The 26666-nt window shown below is 36.3% G+C and overlaps 1 pseudogene; it reads right to left on the reverse strand.

Annotated features, from left to right (window-relative positions):
* Positions 1–2861: 2861 nt before the first annotated feature.
* Positions 2862–18309, reverse strand: LOC102526111 (guanylate-binding protein 6-like; annotated as a pseudogene).
* Between the last annotated feature and the right edge of the window lie 8357 nt (positions 18310–26666).

A 26666-nucleotide genomic window follows, 5' to 3' on the forward strand; every position in this document is an offset into this window, starting at 1 on the left:
ACTCAGAAACAACAAAAACAAAAACAAAGAGCTCATTTCAAAAATAGTCATGGACTTAAAGAGACCTTCCCCAAATAACAGAGATAAATGGCCAATAAGTACCTGAAAAGGTGCTCATCATCATTATTCATTAAGGAAATAAGATACATTTCACACACATTACTATGGTTGCCATTTCTTTAGAAACAGAAAACAAATTTTGGTGAGGATGTAGAGAAATTGAGAATCCTGTACATCATTGGTAGGAACAAATTGAACAGCTAATGTAGAAAACAGTATAACAATTTCTCAGAAAATTAAACATAAAATTACCATTTGATTCAACAGTTCAACTTCTAGTTATATATCTCAATAGAACTGAAAGTAGGAACTCAACTATATAGTTGTACACCAATGTTTATAATAGCATTATTCAAAACAATACAAAAAAATGGAATCAATCTAGTTATCCACCAACATATGAATGGGTAAATAAATTGTAGTGTATTTGCTGGTCAAAATGGCTGTAATCAAAAGAATACAAATAACAAATATTGGCAATGAAGTGGAGAAAAGAAACCCTTGGTAGGCTCTTGGTGGGAAAGTAAATTCATGCAGCCACTGTGGAAAATAGTATGGAGATTTCTCCAAAAATATCAAAATATAATTACTGTATGACCCAGAAATTCCACCCCTGGGTATATAAAACCAAAACCAAAACCAAAACCAAAACCAAAACCAAAACCAAAACCAAAACGACTAATTTGAAAAGATACATGCATGTCAATGTTCATAGCATCATTATCTACAATTGCCAAGGTATGGAAGCAACCTAAGTGTCCATGAACAGATGAATGAATAAAGAAGATATGACACACACACAGAGATAGATAGATATAGATAAATATAGTATGTATAGATATTTATTGTATACTACACACACACACACACACACAAACACACACACACACACACACACACACACACACACACACACAATGGAATACTACTCAGCCATAAAAATGAAATTTTGCTATTAACAGCAACATGGATGGACTTGGATGGCATTATGCTAAGTGAAATAAGTCAGACAGAGAAAGACAAATAATATATGATATCACTTATATGTAGAATGTAAAAAATACAACAAACTATTGAATATAACAAAATCAACAACAAAAAAAGCAGACTCACAGATATAGAGAACAAACCAGTGGTTACCTGTGGGAAGTGGGGTGGGCAATAAAGGTGTGGAGGAGTGGGAGTAACACACTATTGAGTATAAGACAGCTACAAATATATACTGCACAACACAGAGAACATAGCCAGTATTTTGTAATAACTGCAAATTAAGTGGAAATGTAAAAGTTGTATAAAAATTAGAAGTTAAAAAAATAAAATAGTATGTAGTACATTCTTACCATGGAATGTTATTCAGCCTTAAAAAGAAGGATATTCTAACACATGTTACAGTCTAAATAAACCTGAGGACATTATGCTAACTGAAATAAGCCAGTCACAAAAAGAAAAATACTATATGATGTCATTTTTATGAGGTATCCAGGGTAAATTCATAGAAACAGAAAGTTTACTCACACTTACCAGGAGCTTGGGGAGAGGGAAATGGGGACTTGTTTATTGGATACAGAGTTTCAGTTGAGCATGATGCAAAGGATTGGAGGTAGATAGTGATGATGATTGCAACATCTATGTGAATATACTTAATTCCACTATATTGTACACTTTAAATAGTTAAAATAGTAAATAGTTGTGCATATTTCATCAAAATAAAATAATTAGGTACTTTAAGTGGGAGGGAAATAGAACTTGATTGTCTGCATTTTCTATATTAATGGATAGTCAGCAGGGGCAGAGAGAGATTGGGACCTTAGACCAAATATATCAGGGGAGGAATGCATTACTCATGTTTGATCAGGGACTGTTTCCTGGGCTAAGAGTGGGCACCATATTCAATGCAGCCTGGGACCACTGTCCACAAAACAGTGGTCAGGGAATAAGATAACATTATCTGAAATAAAAGGAATTCCATCCAAATAACACTGTTGAGTGGCACAACCACACTTCCATGGAAAAAGAGACACAAGGAAGAATATTCCAGAGTTGTCATATCAGTCCTAGTACAGTCATAGAAACAGAATCCACTTTAGTTTGTTTAAACATAATAAATTTGTACAGGTGATAAAGGAAGAGAGATCAAAGGACACAAAATTCTTCATCAAAGCCTTTACATTTTTGCCTATAGGTAATAAGAGGGATATTTATTACCCTTTGAAATAATAAACAAATGTCACACTTATTCATACATCCAAACATTAATCTATTTATTCATTGTTTCAATCACCATGCACTCTAGGATTTACCTTACTTTAAAGTTATCATATTTGGTCCTTAGGGCTCTATAATACACAATTATATCTACAGGCAAGATGCACTAGGTTGAAACCAAACTTAAAAAATGACTATTTGGTTGCTACTTAGATTCTTGATCACTACACATAAAATAATTATACACACACACACACACACACACATACACACACACACACATATATATATACATTTATATAATTGCAATATTTATTTCTGCCTAAATAACATTATGTAAGACCCATACACGGTGTAAGCTGCGTGAGGACAAGATCTTTGCTTTTCTCTCTTTACATAACCCAGAACAATGGCAGAGAGGACATAAGAATTTAACAATGTAAATAATTAGAACCAAGCATTCCTTAATGAGGATTAGAATAGATGTGTGAATAAATTGTTAACTATTTTTTAAAGCCTTTTTATTTTTCTAAGTGACCATTGTCAGTTTTATTATATTTTTATTGAAGGAAAATAGAAACAGTATTTCAAAGAGATATCTGCACTCATGTTTATTGCAGCATTAACCACAATAGCAAAGAAATGAAAGCAACCTAAATGCCCAACACATGAATGGATACAAAAGATGTGGCACATATACATATACACAAGGGAATATTATTCAGTCACAAGGAAGGAGGATATCCTGCCATTTGCTAACATCAATGGACCTTGAGCACATTATGCTTAGTGAGATAGGTCAGAGAAAGACAAGTACAGTGCAATATCACTTACATGTCGAATCTAAAAAAGGCAAGGCTTCTCTTTGCTCTTCAATGCAGGATGTGTCTAGTCCAAGGGATTAGAACATCTGCTTAAGTCAAGCTCTCAGTGGGAACAGATGTACAGATATTTCTGTAGAATAGTTTACTTTTCCATTAAAACCCATGATACATTGGTCACATATTCATTACTATATGGTTTCTTCTTTAAAAGGCAAAGCCATTCATTCTTCCTTCTGAACACTTGAAGCCATGGCTAGATGGAGTCATTTAAAGTCTCCAGTGGAGATGAGTTAACATCCTCGCAGAGATACAGAGACTGTGGTGCATAAGAACACAGAGGGGGAGACAGTACTGAAAGAGTTTCTTCTGCTTCTCTGGTCCTTATGTCAACTTAGAGACCTTAATCTAGTATCTAAAATCCAAACAATCTATTATGTCAGAGGTTTGGAGTAATCGTGGAATTCTGGCAATTGAAAACAATCACACATGGGTCAGCTTTTTGTTTTTACAGAAGTTTCTTACTAAGTACTCTCTGTGCCTAAACATACACTATGAAGATGTACAGAAAAAATATATTTTATATATATATATATAATGGTGTCTGTCTTCAGACGAACTTTATTTTTATTTGAAAACAAATACTAGACCAAGTTAGTTGCACCTGGGCCAAGACTGTGTTTATACCAGGATGTCATGTACCTCTAACAGGGAGACTGTGATGTCTTTTCAGGATCTGAGCATCACTCCTAGCTTGGATCCTGATTCTGAGAGTCCTTGAAGTGTTTGGGCATTCTCATTTCCCAGCATATGGATCCAAGTACATTTACAGAGGTCCCTTAGGAGAGGCACTGTGAAAATCATTATCATTTATCCTCATCCCAGAGCTGCAAGGTCCTCTCTCTCGGGATCCTGACCTCTCCTCCAGGTGATAGTTCCATCATCTGAAATTGGTTTAGATCAAGGCTAGGGATTATAACCTTTTATCAATGTTACCTCTCAGCTTCCTATAAATATCCTTGATTCCAATTGTTTCCTCCCCATTCTTTTTCTCTCTACAGACACCTTGTTTTATTTGCCATCTTCAGAATTTTCTCTGGTCAGGTCTGCTGGCTGCCACTCCAACCAAATTATAGATTGAATGTTTGAATGTGTTCTCCAAAATCCATTTGAGGAAACCCCAACTACCAATGTCCCAATGTGTTTGGAAATCGGGTTTGGGAGGGATTAGATAATGAGTGTGGGGCCTTCATGAATCTAATTAGTGCCCGTATAACAAAGAATCATGAGATTCATTCTCTCTCTCTGTCTCTCTCTCTTCACCATGCTAGGACACAGTAAGAACCTTGTCATCTGTAAAGCTGGAAGAGGACCCTTACCAAGAATACAACAATGCTGGCACAGTGCTTTTGGAATTACAGCCTCCAGAACTGGGAGAAATAAATGTTTGTTTTGTAAGCCACACAGTCTATGGTAATTTGTTATAGCAGCCTGGGCTAAGACAAACCACGATGCTCCTTACTCTCATTGTATGTACTTGAATTCTGGTGTTTAAATGCCAACAGCTGGCCTCCGTGTGTCTGGGTTTTTCATTCCCCAATACTATCAAGGCATCCATTTCTGCAGTGGTGGATCACACCTTCTGTACTTGCCTACAACAGAGATGGCACCACTGAACTTAAGGATGATGGGAATTCCTCTCACCAGTGAATATTCTTAGTGTTTAGTAATTTGTCTCTAAACACTTTAAAAGTGTAATTGAAACCTATGAAGTAAAGGTTACTCTTGCTGAGATTTCAAGGGGTAACAGGAAATTTCATACCTTATTTTTGAAGCAAATATAAGGGATTAAAAACCAAGGCCAAAGCAAAAACAAGATTGGGATGCAAACGTTATTTTCTAGTATTCTGATCTTAGTCTAAGACCCCTCATTGAGCAGGCTAATGTCATTTCTAGAAGCAATGAGCAATTCCATTTATTCACATTCCATTTACTATTTTAATTATTAGTATTATACTTTGTTTTCTTTGTTATTCAAGAAATAACACAAGTTATCTTTGCAAAATTGAAAAGATAGAGTATATAATGAAAAGCATGTGTCCTTTCCATCCCTGATGCCAAGCTGTCCTTCCCAGGAAGAACCAATGATACCAATTTCTAATGAATCTTCCAGAAATGTACTATATATATATGTGTATGAGTGCCCATAATAATTGCCTTTTTTTTTTTAAGGTGAACACATTATACAAACTGTTTTGTGCCTCATTTTTTACTCTACAATCTACCTTCCAGATTGTTCTATAATTATACAAATAGAGCGCCACTATTTACTGGCAACCTAGTATTCTAGTATATGTGCATGCAAAATATATATTACCAAATTAAATAAATGAGCATTAAGTGGTTTCCAATCTTTTGCCACTAGAAGTGAAGCCTCAGTGAAACTCTTGTATATATGTACATACACATATATATGACTTTACACACATATATATTTCCTAAAAGTGAACACACTATATCAAAGTGTCCATGCATTTATTCTATCTAATGCGGGCCAGGCATCAACATTCTCTAGAAATCACTTTTTATATTTAAAGCATTGCTGGATGAAAGTGAAAAGCAGGCACATCAGAAATAGGCCAGAGAACATACATGTATAATATATTATGTATCTGATTTCTTTACAAGGTGAGCTACTTCTTTTTAAATAGTGAGCTCACTACTTTCATAACATTACCAAGAATGTTAGCTGGGGCAGGCAATAACGAAGTGATTATTTTGCCAAGGTTGTCCAAGGCTTGTTCAAGCAAGGAACTATCATCATTTTTAGTATCAACAATCCTCTATCTCAAATGATTTATCTCTGTATTCATCTCCTCTCATTTCTTTCTAAATCCTTCAGTACACAGATCTTCTTGGACCTAAAAAAAAATAAAAATGAGAAAGGAAGTAAAATTTTTAAATCCCCCATTTTTTCAAGGATTGCATTTTGTCAAACTTTAAAACTTTGTCAGACTATCTTTGTTTTATTCCTAAAATTGTTCTCTCTTAATCATGAAAGGAGACTCTTGTAACAAGGAATATTTCCTGGTTTGGACCAAAATATTAAGAGGAAGTGTAGTTTACAGCCTTAATAATATTCATATACCCTAGGGTTTTGCCAGGAGGCTAAGCCTGGCATGAGGACAAATGTAATATTTTCCTGTCAAAAAATGCAAATGAGAGGTAGCCTTGGTCTGACTGCACTAATTCTCAGTCCCACTCAGGATGGCACTGTCACCCATATTATAGAAATCTGTTATAAACACATGGCCCCCAAATTATAGAAATCTCTTATAAATCATGTTCAGATGAACAGTGAGAGAAATCCCTCCAAGCCACATGATAGCTTGGGGATCTGTCCACACCTGGAGCCAATGCAGCAAGTGTAAAATCTATCATTTCCCTGTGTTTTTAAGTCTGGACATTTCTGGTAGTTTTATGTCAGCACAGATCTACCTCAGGGCCTTTGGCTGAGCAGGGCTCCTGGTAAAAGGTAGTGATCTTGGTAGACCATACTAGTTGTTGTTCATATTAAACACACATAGTTGGAATATCTGTTCAATCAAGCCCTGTGAGATCATTTTAAAATTCTCTAAATGGCTATTCAACCGTATTTATATTCTCTGAGGGCTTGGAATAGGGGGGGGCATACCCATCCTGAACTCTCCAGAGTCTGCTTAGAGAGCCGAATTTAAAGGTTTTGGAAGGATTCAAAGGCTTCAGCGTTTTAATAAATCACAAGCAGTAGGTGCACTTGTGATCTCTGAATAATCATGCTGTAACTTTCACCCATCCCTTCCTGAGGTACCAAGGCAAAGCTATCAAGCTCTACTACTGCCACAGCCTGATTCACCTTCAGCTGATGCTCCAATATCTTGTTTGCCTCTCTCAGCAGGTTTTCTCTTTCCCTCACCAGCTTCTCCATCAGCTGGACTATGTGTTTCTGGAAACTTCTCTTCTGAGCCTCCACCTGCTGCTGCTGCTCCTATAGTTTCTGTTTCAGCAGCTCCTGTTCCTTCTCAGCTGTCTCCTTCCTGGTCCACTCTTCTGCCCCAGGGAGGTATTAGAGAGGGAAAAAATAGGCAAGGATTGACCTCCACCCTCCTGAGCTCAGAGGCCAAACCAAATTGAAGAGAGAGGTAGGAAATCTCTGAAGTCCTCCCCCAACACACTGTGTCCACACCATCGAGAGCACACTTCAGAATGTGAGAGAAAAGGCTCTGTCTGGTGTCCAATCACAGTTCCCTTTGCTGTTTCCAGATGTAGCAGTGTTGTTCCACAGAAAGGGAGGAAGATCCGGTATTGGGAAGGTTTTGCTCTCACACCTATCAGAGGTCACTGTAAGAACATACCCATCCCACTGTGAGCCCAGCCCAAGCCTGTACCTGCTATGGCCTTCTGCCCATCAGTGAGGGCTTTATCTGCCTGCAGGATTTCTCTATTGCCACCTGTGACTGCAGAAATCTCTGGAGGAACTCATTTGCCTGAGGAACCAAGGAGGAGCACAGAAATTAGATTTCCAATAGGGAAATTAGTGATGCAAAGACAACTAAGTCCATGTAACTTTTGCTTCATGTTTAAAGTTCCACAGTGGTTCCTTACAATGAGTCCAAGCTCCTTAGAGTGACTGTCTCTCTCCAGTCTCTTGCCCAGTGCTACTTCCTTCTCCCCACTCTAATGTCCAGCCAATCAGAATCCTGTTAAGTTCTATAAACCTCAAATCTCTGGTGCTTTTACATATCTGCTTTCCCAGTGTGAAACAGTGCCTCTAAATTGTGCTGCTGTTCTCCTTTGCCACTAGCTGGTTTTAACTTTAGACAACATATTTTAACCTGCCTATGCTTCTCAGTTCAGATCTTTAAAATGCTGATAATGTAGATGCTTCTTAATGCTATTTGAAAGATTAAGTTAAAGAGTCTAGGGAAAGAGCTTAACATTTTGGCTATAGGAAACAAGAGTTCAATATGTATTAGTTGCATTATTATTGTTGCTTTTTATTATTATTATAATATTTGTTTCTAACACCTAAGTAACTCTTTCCTGAGTGTTATAACTTGTCTATGTAGTTGACTTCCTGTCTCACTTGTGATCATCCTTGTGTACAAAGACTGACTTGTAAATTATCAGTGCTCAACACATCAAATATGTTGTTGAGTAAAAAAAAAAAGAGTAATTTCTGTTCTGTCTCTTGTGGATTTAAGAAATCTGTACTCATTGTTGGGAGTTGACATTTGTACTCTCTTCAGGAATAAATAGCATGCAGTGAACCTTAAGAGCCAAAGCTGTTTGAATGGCCTCATACTCTCTCTTTATGTATGCATGGAGCTGTGCTCTCAGATTTTCAGGAGACCACTTTGACTATTCTGTAGGTTCCCCATGTTTCCCTTATTCCTCACCTTCACTCTTTTCATGGGCACTTGGTGATATTCCTTTTCAATAATTTCCTTTGCTTTCCTGTAGAGATCATGAACTCCAGGAACAGAGAAAGTTCCTGCTGAAAGCTGATCAAGTTTATTCTGGCATTATTTGATTGATGTCTCTTCATTCTGTATCAAGAAATCCTCTTTCTTATTCTTTATGATTTCCTAGAGGGAAAAAAGACAGAGAGCTCTCACCAGAAACAAGGAACAAAGGAGTTAAATTTCCAAAGGATCTGGTAGAAGAATTAGTCTTACTGTGTTCCTCATGAGAAAAGTATTCTGTTGGAGGACATATAATAAAACAGCAGTCACAAGATGTGATTTAGTCACAGCTCTGAAGACTCTGGAAGACCATGGGGAAGTTCCCTAACCTCCTTGGGTATTTCATCTGAGCTGATGAAGTTGCATTACCTAATCTCTGTGGTTCCTTGAAGCTGCCACATTCAGTGATTCTATCTGTCTTCAATGATAGATACAACAAGGAGCAGCCTAAGCTGAAAATGGCCTGAAATGTGGATCTGAAAAGAGAAATTTTGGTTCCCAGGCATAGGAGTGTGTTCACAGAAAAAGAAGCTAGCTAAAGAATGTCTTTGGGTGTTCTGGACAGGCTTGGGATCCACAGAAGTATTTATTTCAAGAGGATATCCATACTGATTTTTCATTGAAGGTCAAAGAGAGTTCCAGATAAACTGCCTGAGGTCTGGCAGTAAAAAAAGAAGGAAATGTAGTCCTTTGAAACTGTCCCTCATGAGAACATGGACTACTTTATCCCTGAGTGAGAGATGAGCCGTTGGACCAGTAACAACACTTCTAGGCTTCATTCTTCAAGGGGAGGTGACATATGGTAAATAATAAGACAGATTACAACAAGATTCTTCTGTTATTCCTGCTTGTCATCCTTGAAGGAGTGCTCCATGAAGACTGCAGTGGCTTCCCTCTCACAGGCAGCGTGCTCCTCCAGCAGCTCCTGCAGCATGTCTGTGGGGAAGCTCACTCGCTGGGCCATCAATTCGCTGTAGTGGTTGTCTGCCTTCTGAATGGCAGCTGAGTTCTCCAGCTGGGCCAGAGTTGTCACTGCGTTCTCCAAGTGAGGTACTGCTCCGCTGTTGATAGTATCCACGTAGGTCACAACCAAAGTCCTCAGCCTTGAAGAAGCCAGGAAATTTAGGGGCTAAATATCAAGTTATCAGTCAATGGCTCCAGGATTCTGAGACTATGCTTCTAGGGTCATATACTATACATGCACACACACAAACACACACATGCACCCCTACCTCCTTCTACCATTATCACCTTCATTTTCCTACTGACTCTTCATTTTTATGGTTTTCCAGGCCACAGGACTGAAAAAGTTAATATCTACTTCTATCTAACATACTAGGGGCTACCTGGAAAATACAGTTTCTCAATTTAAAATTGAAAGCAATATAGATTACATAGATAGACAGATGAGGCAAGGTGTACCATGTTTAATTTATTCCTAATTCTGAGGCTTTGAATGGATTTTCAGTGATTTATGGGCTAATATTTATTTTTGGGGCCACTCTAAATTCTCAAAATATCTTTTGAATTCACCTTGTGAAGAACACTTATTGTATAGGACATCCTTTGAAAACATGCAGTATTCTGTTTTTACACCAAGAGAGTGATTATATTCTAAGTGGAGAATGTTTTCAGATAAGTGGGAGCCACCGAATCATTGACAAAAATTGCAATTTGGGGGAGGAATTTGTAAAGCCCCCAAAGAAGATAATTATAAAGTATACAGATTTCTTCATGGAATATAAATGTCTGTAAAATCAGAATTTTTTTATAGAATCAAACAAAAATACTAGAAAGCACATTATATAAAATATTCAACACACAGCAGCCCCCATGGAAATGGGAAATAGAGACTCACCTTTCCCAGTGACCATGTTTCCTTCTGTGAGGGTCTTGGTCCTTGCATCAGCGAAGATGTAAGAACAGAAATTTTTTGTTTGCTCCTGGAATTTAGGATCCAGTTGGTCTTCAGATACCATCCCAATATTGGCTAGAAGTTTTTTTCTTCATATGTTGGCCAGTCAAAGACAAAACACTTCCATCTTGGAAATAAATGCCTGATGCAGTCCCTGGGTAGATTGGATGTTTGGGCTTTGGGATTCTTCCCTGAGGGACAGAAAAACAGTGATTAGAGTGTGTAGAGTCTTGAGGTGAGGGTGCTACAGGTGTTCATGGCAGGGATTTGTGTGTCTTTGCCATTTCTACACATAGAACTCCTTTAACATAGACATTCAATACTTCTTTGCACATCAGACTTATACCAATGATATAACTGCAGAGAAATTTAGGGAGACATCTGATCCAGTAAAGGAAACCTATGGCTGGTCTCTCCAGACATGCACATAGTAGAGTGGTTGTCTATGATGTGTTTGCTTAACTAGCAGCTAAAAGGATGAAAGGTCAAATGAAACTTTCTGCTCAACTCAACCTCATGTAGGAATTGAGCTGTGGAACCAAAAAGGAAAGCTACAAACAAGGGATCATGGACAGTAATTTGAATATTAGGAATGACATCCTCATTATTTAAGGAAAACTGTTTTGATGCTAAAAATAATTGATGCAGTGTTATCTATTTTTTTAGTAAAAACCTCTGAAGTATAAATGTACCTGAAATGTAATTTTAAGGTATCACCACTAATCTATAAACTCTTTGAGGTAAATGATTAGATCTCGTCCTCTCCTGCCAGCCAATTTCTCAATAGCTGTTTTAAGAAATCATAAATAGAAATGTGAAAGTAAGAATGAATAAATTGGAATTGATATTTCTTTCAAGGTTTCAATAGACACACATCCTTGTAAATGTAACCCATGAAAATAATTACCTTGTAATTAAATCATGGGTAAACATGTGGGAATTAGGAGAAAGCTATGATGTGGAAGGTAAAATGAATGTTCTAATAATTGTCAGTATTATTGAAAAGGCATAGACTGTAAAGACAGTCACTACTTCAGGTTTATTTAGAACATACAATCATTTTGTAGATGATATAATTATACAGGATTAGAAAGTTATATATCCCTCTTTGAAAAGAATAATATGTGAAATCTATATTTTGTTCATTAGATAAGCTTTTCACTGCAGTTTCATGTCTAACAATTAGCTAATTAGTTGTTTTCTTTAACAGAGACAAATTGAAGGAATAGGAAACACAGTGTCCGGTCTTTAGAATGTTTCAGCACCCATTTAAATCTGGATGCTAAATTTAAAGATGTATAAAAAACAAATTGGTTTTGAGTAATTTCACTTTACACTTTACTTTTCTTGAGTAAACTTCAACTGTAGCTCCTAGATCTTTGCAACCCACTTTCCAGCCACCATTTCCACAGACTTTGATTTAGTCTCAAATACAAATGCAATCACAGAGATGAGGGATAATATTTAGTAGATCCCACCCTCTATTGGACCATACACTGCCCAGGCCATACTCTGATACCTGGAATCAGCTTCAGGGCATTCTCCAAGTACTCATCTTCTGTGATAGGATGAACATGTAACTGCAGCTCCAGGATGAAATCCCGTACAGTCCAGATAAAGTCTGGAAAGAAATTCATAAATTCTGTGGAATCTTCTACTCTATCAGGTGTTTGAGAGGACTTTGCCCTGATGTTTTGCAAGCTCTGTGGCATAACTAAGATTTGGTTAGGGAAGAGAAACTCACTACCAACAATTCCCACATTTCTCTAATATAAAAATACTATAAACACTCTCTTTTGCCATGGGTCCCCTCTGCTCCACCCAAGAAAACTAAATGACAGTAAAGGAGAGAGTGACTCTATCCCCATTCCCATTAATTCAGTGAAACATGGTGGTTCAGGACCTGGAAGGATACTGTGGCTGCTCCAGGGCCTTGTGGTTGATGGTGCTCATGCTGTTCTAGACAAAGCTACTGCACAGAAGCACAGCCAGGACAAAGATCCATGAATCTTTCTTAGACTCATCCTAGAAAGCACATTAGAACAAGAGAGTTAGAAGTTTACCCCTACATTAGAAATTCATCTGTACACTTCTTCAATCATGGTTTCATTTATTATTTCAGCTAACATACTTAACATGCAAAGAAATTGCTTGAAGACAGATTTAAATGCAGGTATCATCTTTGACAATTACAGAGACATTTCTTGTGTTTGCAAATTTTTCATATATAAAAGGATTCTAATATTCACAGTGCTGTCTTTTTCCTCGATTGGATAAAGTAAAATAACATATACAGAAAAACTAATACAGTACCTGTGGTGCAATTAGGTATTCAGTGATGAGTGTGGGCACTTATTCATTTTGCATATATTTATTAATCAGAGTCCATATAAAATATACCATAGTTGGCATAATTGGGTATTTAAATTATATCCAATCAATAAATAATTGCAGGAAGCTACTAAATATCCCCAACTGTTCTTAGATTTTAAAAAAGCAATGCTAAAAATGAAAAGTATTTCTTTCAACATGACTATTTCAAAGCAGTGGACAAACATCCATAACAGTAAGTGCAACAAAGATAGAATTATCTGTAAAAGGCTTACTCTCAGTAATGTATATAAGCAGTGAAACCTATAGCTATAACACTAAATTAAAATTTAGAAGTCTATCAAGGAAGAACAGAGCTATGAAATTTGGAGAAAGAATATATGATCTGAAAGCTTTCTCAAACTCTTGAGCTGAATATTAAAGAACTGGTAAATGTGGAACTGAAGAAATGAAGGTGATCCCATAGACAGGAAAACCCAGAGAAACAAAATTAGAGATGGGAGAATACAGGGGTTTTGTAGTTAAAACAGAGTCATTTGAGGGCAGCGGGCAAGTGGAGAAGTTAAGGTGAACTTTCATGCAGCCTAATCAAGGGCCTTAAAGCCCAGGCTAATTTGCATTAATCGTAGCATTGTCTAAATAATGGCATAAACTGGAAATTGTTTTTTATTATAAATGGCATGTAAAGTTGCTCCCAGTGCAAATGCAAAAACTGTGGTTTATGTTGAGAAGATTCTAAATGGGAGTTTGAGGGGATAAGAGTCTATTCATTACTTTCTTTCCCCAAAACCCAGTTTTTAAAAATAATCAATTAGGATAAGACGTAGCAGTTATGACAAACAATTATTTCAACAACAAGATTATATCATTGTTTGATATATGGCTTTAAAAATAAGCACAGACTTTCTAACTCCTGTTGAGAAAAATAGAGAGCTATAAAAATGTAAGTACTATTTCCAAATAAGTCTCAAAAGGGGGAAAAGAGGGATAGGAGGGATAGTTCATTTCACCCATTAGCAGAAAGCTAAAACACCAAAAATCCATTTTAATATGTTTCTTGTAGGACAACACCTACTTTTATAGAACTTGTACATTCAGAGGTGTCTCACAGATTTCCAGAACACTCTGTGGGTATTTGATGAACTTCATCATGGAAAATGTAAACCCGTCTCTTAAATCCAACCCTCAAATACACTCTTCACCTTGTAGCTAAGAAGGTGAATCAGAAATTTTTCCTCACATATTCTCCTCTTTTTTAGTTATGCTTAACTGTTAGTTCTCAAAATCAGTCAGGTGCTGCCTGGATTGCCTTTCAAAATTGAAGGACTTATTCCCCCAGCTGTTGGGAGTGCTGGTGGAAGACAGTCTTCAAGTGTCAGCCCTCTTAATTAGAAAGGCTTCTGGAGCTGCTCTTCAAAAATGTATCAGCACCCCTGTCCCAAACTCAGGATAACTCGAAAAAGCCATTCCAGACATGGAGCTCCCATGAAATTCCCAGAAATTGGGGATTGCAATGCAATGTAATTTCTTCTTCTCTCCAGCCTGCTTCTTTCCCAATTACATGGTATTAAATCTGACTGCAGATAATGTGGTCTTGTCAATTGAACTAAAGACTCTTTTAGGGCAGGACCTTTACTTTGGTCACTGATATCTATAATTCTAAGTTCAAAGGCCTGGAACTCAGCTGTTCAATAATGACTTACTAAATATAATCAAGTCATCCACACAGTGCCAAGAAATAAAAGAATTTATCTGAGACACCATGATATCTTACCTAGAAGTGAGATTCAAACAAATCATAGTTTGCCTTATTTACTATAATTGATTTCTAGATTTTACAGATTAAAGCAGTAAAATTTCTAGGGCCATGGAGAGATAAGGGGAAAATCCAGAATAAAAAGGATTTAACTGTTACTTTCTGCTTTACCATTCACACATTCCCCAGGCTCTAAGTATCCAGAAGGACCACCAAAGTACGATTGGGCTTGTATAGGTGAGGCACACACCACATTCAGATGCCCTTGGTTTCAGACTGCACTGTAGAGCCTAGAGGAAAGCCTGTGAGGAGAGGGGAGAAAGCAGCATTCAGTTAGAGCAGATAATCTAAACAACCAAGGGGCTACAGATCTATTGGAATGTCAATATCCCAGCATACGAGTTGGTGTTTTCTCCATTTCCTCAAGAATGTCCTACTTTGTGTGTCATCTGTTTCAAGGAGGAAGGAATATTAGTTGTGATAAAGATAACCAAGCAAGGGCTCAACATAGATGCAAAGGGGAATCCGTGAATCATACAAAATGGAAGTCATTGATAACCGTAACAAGAGTATCTTGAAAGAACTGTGAGGTTCAAAGCCAGAGAGAAATGGACTGAAGACAGACATGGGAAGAGAAAAAGGTGGGAAAAAAATCAAGATTATATTTTTTGTCAGACAAATTTTTCAAAACAGGGGAGAAGTGTTAGCCACAGAAGTATATGTCATACAGGAAATATTTTTAAGATTATAGACATTTGATCACATTTATATGTTGATGAGAATATTCCATAAAAAAGCAAAATGTGTTTCAAGAGAGAGTAGACACAATTGCAAGAGTAAAGTGCTTAAGCATGTAAAATAAGGTAAGATTGTGTGAATTGGTAGGAGAAATTTTGCTTTACAGGAATAAAACATATAATATGATAATGAATTACAGTAAGACAGTGATTTAGCAGTAAGAAATAGGAGTGGAAAGTTGATTTGTTAAGAGAAGTTTGGTTCTCCCTACACATGATCAGGACAAAAATTAAGAAACTGAGATATTAGCTAGAATCAAGCAATTGGCCCTTGACCCAGTACAACACTCACCATGATTGTGACCTGTAAGACGGTTCATCAAGTAGGATTTGCCCGTATGATACGGTCCTAAAATGGCCAGACCAGCACTGGCAAAGAAATCTCACCAAGAATCTGCAGAGAGTTTTGGTTCACTGACAGCACCTTGACACTTTCCAGCAGACAAATGGGGCCCATCATTTTGGATCTGGATGCCATGGCAAACTGCCAACCTAGAAGAGCTTCTTAGTGGAAATCAGATTATAAAGTCATTCTCTAACTCAGACTTATACAAAGCATGTATGAACTTAGGATAAGGTAAGTAAGAGTTCTGTGCTTTCCATGGGACAAAATGTAACATAGAATTAGCATACTGCAGAGGTTTTCCCCAATCATACCCTCAAGTCTCTCATGATATTGGTAGTGAAATAATATAATATCACTCTCCAAAGTGTTATTTCAAAATAATAATATTATTAAAGTTATTGTTATGATGCACTGAAGGCCTACAATATACCAAGCCCTTTGATAATAACTTACATATCCAGCTAAACTGATATTCACAAGAGACTGAAAGTTAGAAATTAATATAATGACTTTGGAAATGAGGTAAATGTTTCTCACAAAGGCTGAGTGAATGTCATTGAGCAAGGATTAAAAATCTACATACTTGAGCAAAATGACAGTCTAGCAAACTCTAAGCTCTTGTTTCCCCAAGGAGACATAAACAACAACCAAAATTCTGGCTAGAATAACCTCACAGTAGTTCCATAAAACAGTCAAAGGTCCAAAGCAACCAACCAAATACCAAATCAAGAAACAGCCTCATTCAAAATGGTAGGAAATTCTGTGGTGTTTCTGTTGCCCTTGCTCCCCATTGTGGTAAGGTCTTTAAGGAAGTGGTAAATCATTTCCCAATTCCCTCCCCTGATTCAGAGAGAGGGAATTTTATAATGTTCTAAACTGTCAGGGCTGCCTCTTCAGGTCTCTGTTTCACCTCACATGAAACTCAGGGAAGGGTGGCAGAGGGGTAGGTGGTGGTAAAACTTGGATATCAGATGGAAAGAAGCAGCAGGTATTTCTCAAGGAAACATGTGGAGAGAGAGCTCCACAGATGCCTAGAGCAAGAGGTTACCAGTGAATATATAAAATAGACTATCTAAGGCATCAATTGAGTTTCCAATTCCCTTTTTCAAAATAAACAGAGCAGAGCAGACTGCATTTACAATGTTCTGATATCTCATGGGCTTCCTGAAGGACTGTTATCTATTCCCTTATTCGGATCTTAGGCAGGGAGAAGCAGTGGGCATTGCTTGGGAAAGCTGCAGGGAGAATGACCTGCAGACACCTATGACAAGATATTATGGGGTGTGTGAAATTGAGATTTATAATAAGAAATACAAATTTGATCATTGTCCTTATTCCTGGTATATAGCTCTTAAAACCCTATGTGATGAGAGAGATGAAATTATTTTTCTTGTAACTTTTGGTCTTTTGTTCTCATTTCCTAAAATAGCTCCAGACTGATAAAGATGAAAGGAGAGTCTTTTGTTATTTATAACAAGCACCTTTCAACCACAACTGAGTTTATGTTAATGAGGTGATTTTGTAAAGCCCCTAGATCACTATAGAATGGAGTTGGTTGCTAGAGAAACCAATGTTATTAGAAAGTTGCAACATTTAGCCTGATGCTCCAACCACTGGGGAGAAGAGTTGAAAGTTGAGTTAATCACCAATGACCAATAGTTTACTCAACCATATCTATCTAAGAAGTCCTCCATTAAAAAAATAAATGAAACCTAACTGAAGGGGTTCAGAGAGTTTCTGGCTTGATGAATATGTGGAGGTTGTTAAAAGGTGGCACATCCAAAGGGGTCATGGAAGCTCCACACGCTTTTCTCCGTATCTTTCCCTATGCAACTCTTCTATTTTGCTGTTTATAGGTTGTATCCTTTTTTAAAATAAACCAGTAATCTAGTAAGCAAACTATCCTTCCTGAGTTCTTAAGCCATCCTAGCAAATCATTGAACCTGGGGAAGAGATGGGAAACTCCAATGTACAGCCAGTTATTCAGAAGCACAGGTGACAACCTGGATTTGTAATTGCATCTGAACTGAGGAGCCAAACGGGACGCGCGGCCTTGGATCACAACACAGCCCCGTTCCTTCCCGAGTTTCGCAGCTGGGAAAGCAGATACCTGGGGCCCGGACCACATCGGGGCCTTCGTGGGAGGCCGAGGGAGGAACGGAGACCCCCGCAGGGCTGGGGAGGGGCCCGCAGGGACTCACCGTCTGTGCAGCGGCTCCTGACCCACAGCTGGGCGGGCGGCGGTGGCGGTTGAGGCTGCGGTGACCGCTGACTGGGCTGAGGCGGCAGCGGCGGCGGTGCCGGCTGAGGGGGCTGGGCGGGCGGCGGTGGCGGCTTAGGCTGCAGTGCCGCCTGAGGGGGCTGAGGCTGCGGCGGCGGCTGCTGGAAGGACTTGAGGGACTCGAAGGCCTTCGCCAGCTTTTCCAGGGTCACCATGGCGGCCTCCCGCCACGCGGGAACAGTCCCCGGAGTCTCCGGGCCGACCGGCGGCTCCGGTCAGCAGCGGTGGCAGTGAACGGGGCTCGGGGCCGCCAGCAGGTGCGGACCCCAAGCGCGCGGCCATCTTGGAGCCGTCCCGACAGTCCCCGCGGCCCTGCGTCCTGCCACGCTCCGCCGGTGGGGCGGGGCCTGGCCGCGGGATTGACAGCAGGAGGCAGCGGCCTCCGCCAATGGCTGCCTCGCTCGCCACTTGGGCTCAAAGAGCCGCCACGGCTGCTGGAGTCACTGCGTTCTTCCCGGCGAGGGGCGGGGGTTACTGCACGGAGATCGGGAGGGCGGTTCGGGGGCGGGGTTGAAAGGCAAGGCGAGGAAGGTGGGAGGGCGGGTGACTTGTGATTGAGGGTCTTTCTCGGCGAGGGGCGTCCCCGGATGACGCATAGCATGTGGCAGGGAGCCCGAGACCCCCGCGGGGCGCTTGCCCACCCCCGCGGCGCGGGCGGAGGGCCTGCTCGCGGGACAGCCTGCTATAATATGCTGACTGTTACATATTTGGCCTTACCCTTGTTAGTAGCCACAAATCACTCCTTGTTCACCTTCAGGATCATTACCATAGATATACTTCTGACAATCCTTGTACTTAACTATGTTCCCTCATGCTACAGGGGCATACACATGCTATTCTCACTCTTAGAAATAATCGTTTACACATCAATCCCCTACTCCCCTCAAGAAATTTGCCTATCTAATTCCAATCACTCTCAGTGTTCAGCTAATTTGTGAATTCATAAAGCCCATTACATTAACATAATTCCTTAACACCATGGAATTCTCCTTTATCACACTTATTAAAGTATACTTTATAATAACATAAAAACTCTTCCATGCATGAAGGTAGATATTAAACAATTAATTTCAGAGTATAAAGTTGTAAGTACATATACTGTATATTATGAAAAATGTTAAGGAATTACATACTATAGTTAAATTCATTCAAAATTTTTCATAGATATATGGAAATATTTATTCCAAGTTGGATCATCACTATATGTGTGTGTGTATATATGTATATATCTTTCATCCTTCATTCACAATATAAGTTCTGATAAAATATTGCCAACAATTAACTTTTATACCAAGAAAGGAAAGAAGGAAAGAGGAAGGAAAGAAAGAAGGAAATGGAGGGGTTTTAGAAGTCTTGCGATTGAGACATATTAGATTAAGGCTCAGATCTGTACATTTGTATATGATAATTATTTTCCTGAAATTATATAAAAACACATAAAGAAAACTGAAAGCTAAATATAAAATTATTAACAACCCAAATTTGAGGTTAATTTATATCTTCAATTGATATGCATTTTTAAAATTTAATATTACACTGTTCCATTGCTATAATCAAATTCATAAACAGAAAACTATATATGATATATAATCTCACCATTTATAACATCTCTGAAAGCGTTTTTGAAGTAGAATATTTTATATATAAAGTTTTTGTCATTAGAAAGGCTTTGAATATTTTAACACTATTAGATTTCCTTTACTTCATCATATTATTTTTTCCAATACATGAGAAATAATATCTTATTTGGTTTTGATTCATTCTTTAAGTAGTTTGTTAATATTGTGTAATAAGTGAATTCATGGAATATTGTTATAAAGTTAGACAATTTTATTTGAAGATGTCATCTTTTGTAGTATAATAATAAGGCCATTATTGTAGGAATGTGAAGGAGTTAGACATTGCTTTTAGTAAAATCATCACTCTAAAGGGCATATTGGCAATAGCAGCATGTGGTTAAGATCATGTCAATTTCTTGTAAATCTTTAACAAATTCTGAAATCACTCTGGTTGCTTACAAATTATAAAACACAATTACTTAGTGGAAGAACAAGGCTATAGTCACTGCATGACAAAGGATTGCTGCTTAATAAATAAGTGAGAAGAATTAAGTATAATTCAAGGAAAGCAGCATTCTTAAAATATTTTGAATTGATTCGAGAAACAGAGATTTTATGATTATTTATTTAGCAGAGTTTATATAGACATTTATGTGTGTGTGTGTGTGTGTGTATCCTTCATCTCTGTATCAATTCAAATAAGATTTTGCCAAAAAATAAATTTTAGAGCCAAAAATACCAATCAAAACGAAAGAAAAGAAGAGGGAAGGAAAGCAGGAAGGCAACTTAACATGCAAAAATTTCATCATTATTTAGAGTAAAGATCTATATCAACTAAACATTTGTATTGTGACCTCCACATTCCACTAAAACTTATGCCATTTACCTACAAATATAAGCTTTTATTTGCTTCTACAATAAATTATACATAAATTTAATGAAAGTGCAGCTCAAAAGACGGAAATAGCATTAGAAATTCAGTCATCCAGTGCAGTAGCTAAAGCATGGGTATGACCTGACTCTAAGCAATCAGAGAACAACCAAGAAAATGTGACAAACTGTTGGATACCCAGATTTGTTCCCAGGGCAGGGAAATAGGCATATCAAGATAAGTAAAAGAATATACCATGTTTAAAGCTTAATTATAATGCAAAATAGATATATATCTATATCTATTTCAAAATGTTAAATTTAAAAGTGGACCAGAAAAAAAAATAAACAAAATTACTTCTATAGAGAAAACAAAGAATAGCCTTGTCTTCTTCTATTAAAGACTGACTAGCCACAAAATATTATGGAAATAGCTATAAAGCTTTGAGAAAAAATATTATAATTCTATAATTGTGTTACCACTAAGGTTGTTATGTTTGTAGTTAAGCCAAAGTAATACCAAGACATTCAAAGAATCAGAAGGAATGGTAACCATATATTTATCCTAAAAAATAAAAATAAATACCAAGAAAAGGATACATTTTTTTAAAATTTAAGAAGTAAGATATGATTATGTAAATGCTATGTTAAAGGGTATTGAATCTACAGGTAGACAAAATAAGGATTACGTCTATTTTGAAAATATTTCAAAATAAATGCCAATAAATAAAAATAATTCTTAAAATGATACTTCCGTCTAACTTGCTTGATTTTGTAAGTGCATGTTACTTTATATCAATTTGCATTATTGATTATTATATGCTTAATAACACAGATACAATTAAAAGAATATTATAAAAAAGTTGAGATAGCAAAAATAACTTTTTTCTAATATTTACATATTAAAGATTTAACAGTGAATTTTTATCAATCATAAGTCTTTATATTTTCAGTAAAATAGAAAATTATAATGGAGAAAAAGTAAGCAAAAAATGATTCAAATAAAAATGCTAAGGGGAATAATCGTTTATAACATTTGCCATCTACCTCTGCTTGGTAGTATAACCAATCACAAGCCACTGTAGCCGCTGACCTCCAACACTCCCTGAAAGTTCACAGTGGAGATCAGGAATGGGGCACTTTGTGCTGTTGGAAAACTGACAAAATAGAGCTTCAGATAAATGTTTTCAGGAGAAGATTTTATAAGCCCCTATTCTTGCATCTCCTTATATCTAGAAGAGCACTAAATTCATTAATGGTGACATCTGCTCCTCATAACTGGCAAAAGAACTCAATGTGTGTTTGACTGCACATACTCCCCTTCACTAAAATTACATATATAATATTGAGTTTCCCCCTGCCTCTTCAGAAAAGGTCCTCAGAGCCATCTGAGGTGCTGTCTCCTAGATTATAGTCCTCATTTTGCCCCAAATAAAACTTAATCCACAACTCTCATGTTATACAATTTTATTTCAGTAAACAGCATGTATATTAAAATAGTTCAAAACATTGATGTCACAATTGGTGAAAAGATACCTCTGCCTATATAATTTCAAATTGAAATAAAAAAATAACCTGGGCCACCATGATAATGAATCTGTGTAAGGAGAGATATTTTCAGCATGATGAAGGGAAGATAAATCACTCTAAGCTTATAACTATGCATCTGGACAAATTAGCAGTTGTGAGAGTAATAACCAAATATACTTCTAGAAATAAAAAGGATGAAAAAAATTTACACCCAGACATCTTCACAGAGAGAATTTCTGGAGGATGTACTTCAGCCCAGTTTGCTTGATGATCCACGAACTGGTCCAACACAGAGGGGAGGGAGAGACCATAGAAAGAAGCAGAGCCCTGCAGCTTAGTGGGCGGCAGGTTTTATCAGCAAGATAACTTACTTATGAGACTTGTCTTGAGCAGACACAAGAGTCTCCCTGCAACCCCACCAGAATCTTAAAAGTTTATATAGAAGCCTTAAAATACTGTCCGGATGGTCTCGGCAACAAGCACATTACTGTCACAAGGCTGAGTACTTGGTGGGGCTTCTGCAGGGAAGGCAAGCGAAACACATTCCAGTAGTCATGTCCTCTTGATGATCCCTTCAAGACTGATCCCTGTCAGGTATAAGTAGTAGGGAAAAAGAAGAAAAGGAAAACAGAGTTAATGACTTCTTGGATATGCAAAACATTTTAAAATTTCTGTGCAAAATTTATGATTACAATACTGAGTATATTTTTAATGGTACCATTTGGAAGTCTCTATATCTAAGATTAAATTTTGTTAATTATGGGCTTTGAGTAAAATTTTTTTTGTTTCTAAATTTCATAACCTATATTATTCACTAAAAATTTTTAAGAATTTAATTTCAAAGTTAAAATCATTTCAATTGTATAAATAAAGAGATATTAGAATGTTATTTTAATAGAAAAATGACAGTGTGAAGCATTAAAAACAATGTAACAACATCAGTAAAGCTGAGTAATTATATTTCTTATGGTTTTCACAAATAAAAAGTTATTTTGTTATTAATAATTATATTTACAGTCTTTTAAAAACATAAGGGATTCTCAATATAGAATGTCAAATGTTCATAGAGCAAAATTGTGTGCATAATTTGATTCAAGGACAAAAACATACATATATATAATATACACACACATAACTAATACCCAGGAATTACATACAAAAAAGAATGTTTAATTCTTCATTTGTTACATTACAGTAAGATTTGATTATAGTTTTTATTTTCATTTCTAAATTATGAAACTTTTGATACATACAGGTTATTATTATAAAATATATATCCATTACTCTACCACCCAAACTGAGAAGTAAATCATGACATTTCCAATATATTTACCCTTGCTCTTTTATGTTGCTTAAAACTAAAATTGTTATAACTACATTTTATAGAAATAGGTATTTGTTTCTGGTGTTTCTTTTTCTATATTTTTATTTTCAATAATTTTTGCAGCAATTTTAATTGTTCCTCTTGCAAATATCCTAGAGATTCCCCCCAAATATCTGAGAATGTATGCATTTTAATGTCTTTTAATAGGAAAATTGACTCAATTTAGGCTTATCCATATGTATTATTGACTAATTTATTTATGACTTTATTTGTTTTCCACATATAACTTTGTTCATTAATTTTCATTTTTTTGAGTGACTTTCTTTTGTTTTTCCTTCAGATGTGTTTTTCAGGCATTAAACACCTCATTCTTTATACCACTGAAGATAATTTCATTAATTTATTGTATAATATTTTGGATATTTCTAGAATTTAAAATTCAGGATGACTTTTCTATAAAACATAAATTTCAAGAAGCTGTCTTCTTTAATCCAGTTTTGCCAATATTATATAAAAAACAACCTGTTTATTGTTTTTTTCTCATAGTTATTATTCTATCCTACACAAGGATAGTTAAATTTTTTCTAATTATATATTTTTTATATATTTTCTACTTTATATCAAGAAAATAGTCATGTTAACTATTTTTTATATTATAAGTACATTATGGTATTTCGCTCCATCTTTGGAAATTTGGTTCTGCTATTTAAAGGATTATCTAGTCCATATTTTGACTTTGTTCACTTTTCTTTTTGATATAGCACCAAAGGCATGATCAACAAAAGAAATAATTTCTAAGCTGGACTTTTAAAAAAAATTACAATTGGTTTTCTTTGCAAAAGACATTGTCAAAAGAATGATAAGATGCCACAGATTGGGAGGCTGTATTTGCAAAAGATATATCTGATAAAAGGCTATTAGCCAAAATATACAAAGAATTCTTAAAAGCTCATCAATAGAACATTAAACAACCTGATTTAAAAAATGAGCCAATTACCTGAGCAGATACCTCACCAAAGAAGGTAACAGATAGCAAGCAAACATACGAAAATATGTTCAGCATTATATGCCATTAGGAAACTACAAATTAAAACAAGAAGATACTACTACATACCTATTAGACTAACCAAATGTAGAACACTGACAACACCAAACATCCTGCCAAGATGTAGAACAGCAGGAACTCTTACTTATTGCTGATGGAAATACAAAATGATTAAAACAGTTTGGAAGGCAGTTTGGCAGTTTCTTACAAAACTAAATGTGCTCTTACCATAAAATCCTTCAAGTCTACTCTTTGCAGTTTACCTAAAGGTGCTGAAAACTATGTCCACATGAGAACCGAAACAAGGATATTTACATCAGGTTTGTTTGTAGTTATCAAAACATGGAAGCAACAAAAATATCCTTCAGTAGGAGAATGGATAAACCATAGTACAATCAGACAATGGATTATTATTCAGTGCTGAAAAGAAATGAGCTATTAAGCCATAAAAAGATAATATAGATCCTTAAATGTATAATGATAAGTGAAAGAAGCCAATCTACAAAGGCTATGTATTATATGATTCCAACCTCATGATATTCTGGAAAAAACAATAGTATGGAGATAATAAAAAGAAGAAAAGTTGCTAAGTGTTATGAGAAAGGGAAGATTGATTAGGTAAAGCACAGAGGATTTTTAGGGCAGTGAAACAATTGTGTGTGGTATTGTAATAGTGGATAAATACCATTGTACACTTGTCCAGAAACATAGAGTATTCAACACCAAGAGTGAGTCCAAAGGTAATTATGAGTGATTATAATGTGCCAGTGTAGATAAGTATATATTTATACATGCTGCTGGGTCCTATATATCCCAGGACATGGGCTTTCTCTGGGAAAAATGATTGTTGCATCAGGGTCTTGGTCCTCTCATATATGTAGATATAGGGTAGACTGATAAAAAAAGAATGTCTGGATATTGAGAAACTCAAAATTAAAGTGATAAGATTTACAATATTAAAAACCAACTAATCCCTTGAAGATTTCTAGAGTAATTAGACAAAAAATGTACAGAGAGGATTTTCTTATAGAGTTTCCAACCTTTGTCTAACAATTTGTACACCTCACAGAATATATATTTTTATATGTACATATAAAAATGACAAAAAGTAACTATATAGTAAGTCAGAAATGAAGTGTCCACAAATTTCATGATGCTAAATTTGTACTATTTTCATAAAAATAAGTAAGATAAAATTTAAACAACAAAAATGGCTAATTGTCTGGCTAACTGAAATTTATGAACCTTCTTTTTGACGTTAACTAACACATGTAATTTATTATTAAAGCCCTTAATGTGCTTTTATTTTTATCCTATTTACCTCTCTTTCTTCACTATGGAGTATCCTGAGATTTTAAAATGCATTCTTCTGCTTTTCTTTATAATTTCTTGAACACACATATATATCAATAAAATGATATCATTTAGTTTAAGTTGCCATTTATATTTTTTAAATGTTATATTTTTGTTCAATTTCCCCTGAAACATTCTCTTTACTGCAATTTTTATATTTAGAATTATTAATTTTTATAAAACTGAAATTTTTAGAATGAAACTTAAAAATTACTCCATTTATCCATTTTCCAAAAAGTGAATATTTGAGTTATTTACAATGTTTGTTTACTATAAGCAATGATGTTATGAACATACTTGTATAATTATCTTGGTGCACACTGAACACAGGCAGAAGGTTGAAGGTAACTTAGGAAAGAAATTGCTAGAGTTCGTGTGTTGACACCTTTAATTTATAAGGGTATTATAATTTTCTGAAGTTAATGTAATAGAGGAGAACAAATCTTACTCTTTATTAGATCTGTTCCTTTAGCTTTGACCACTGTGCCCTGTTTCCGAGGCTTAGTCATGCTTGCTTTGCACTCACATGAAGATAACCAGCTGTAGAATAGAGAATAGCATTTGTTTGTTGGAGGTTTACAGGGACACCATGAACTGACCCACATGGACAGCTGCAAGAACAAAGAATTTCTACAACAAGATGTTTGCAACAACCAACCATACACCCTCCCTTATTTCTTGTTTCTTTGTTGTTCTTGTTTGTTTTTGTTTTTGTTTTGTATAAAAGAAGCCTGTATTGCGACTGGCTCTGGATGGTTCTCCAAGACATTAGTCGGCCATCCTCTCGGTCTGCCAGCTTTCCAAATAAAGTCGCTATTACTTGCCCCAACACCACATCTCTTGTACTTAGAGTTTAAAGTTTAAACTTAAAGTTTCACATTTGGGTAAGTGTTTTTCTATCTTTTCTGCTAAGTGTTACTGTCTAATATTTATGGCTGGAATTTACACTCACCTAAATTTCTTCAAGAA

The sequence above is a fragment of the Vicugna pacos genome, unplaced genomic scaffold (genome assembly GCF_048564905.1).
Source record: "Vicugna pacos unplaced genomic scaffold, VicPac4 scaffold_20, whole genome shotgun sequence".
Lineage (NCBI taxonomy): Eukaryota > Metazoa > Chordata > Mammalia > Artiodactyla > Camelidae > Vicugna > Vicugna pacos.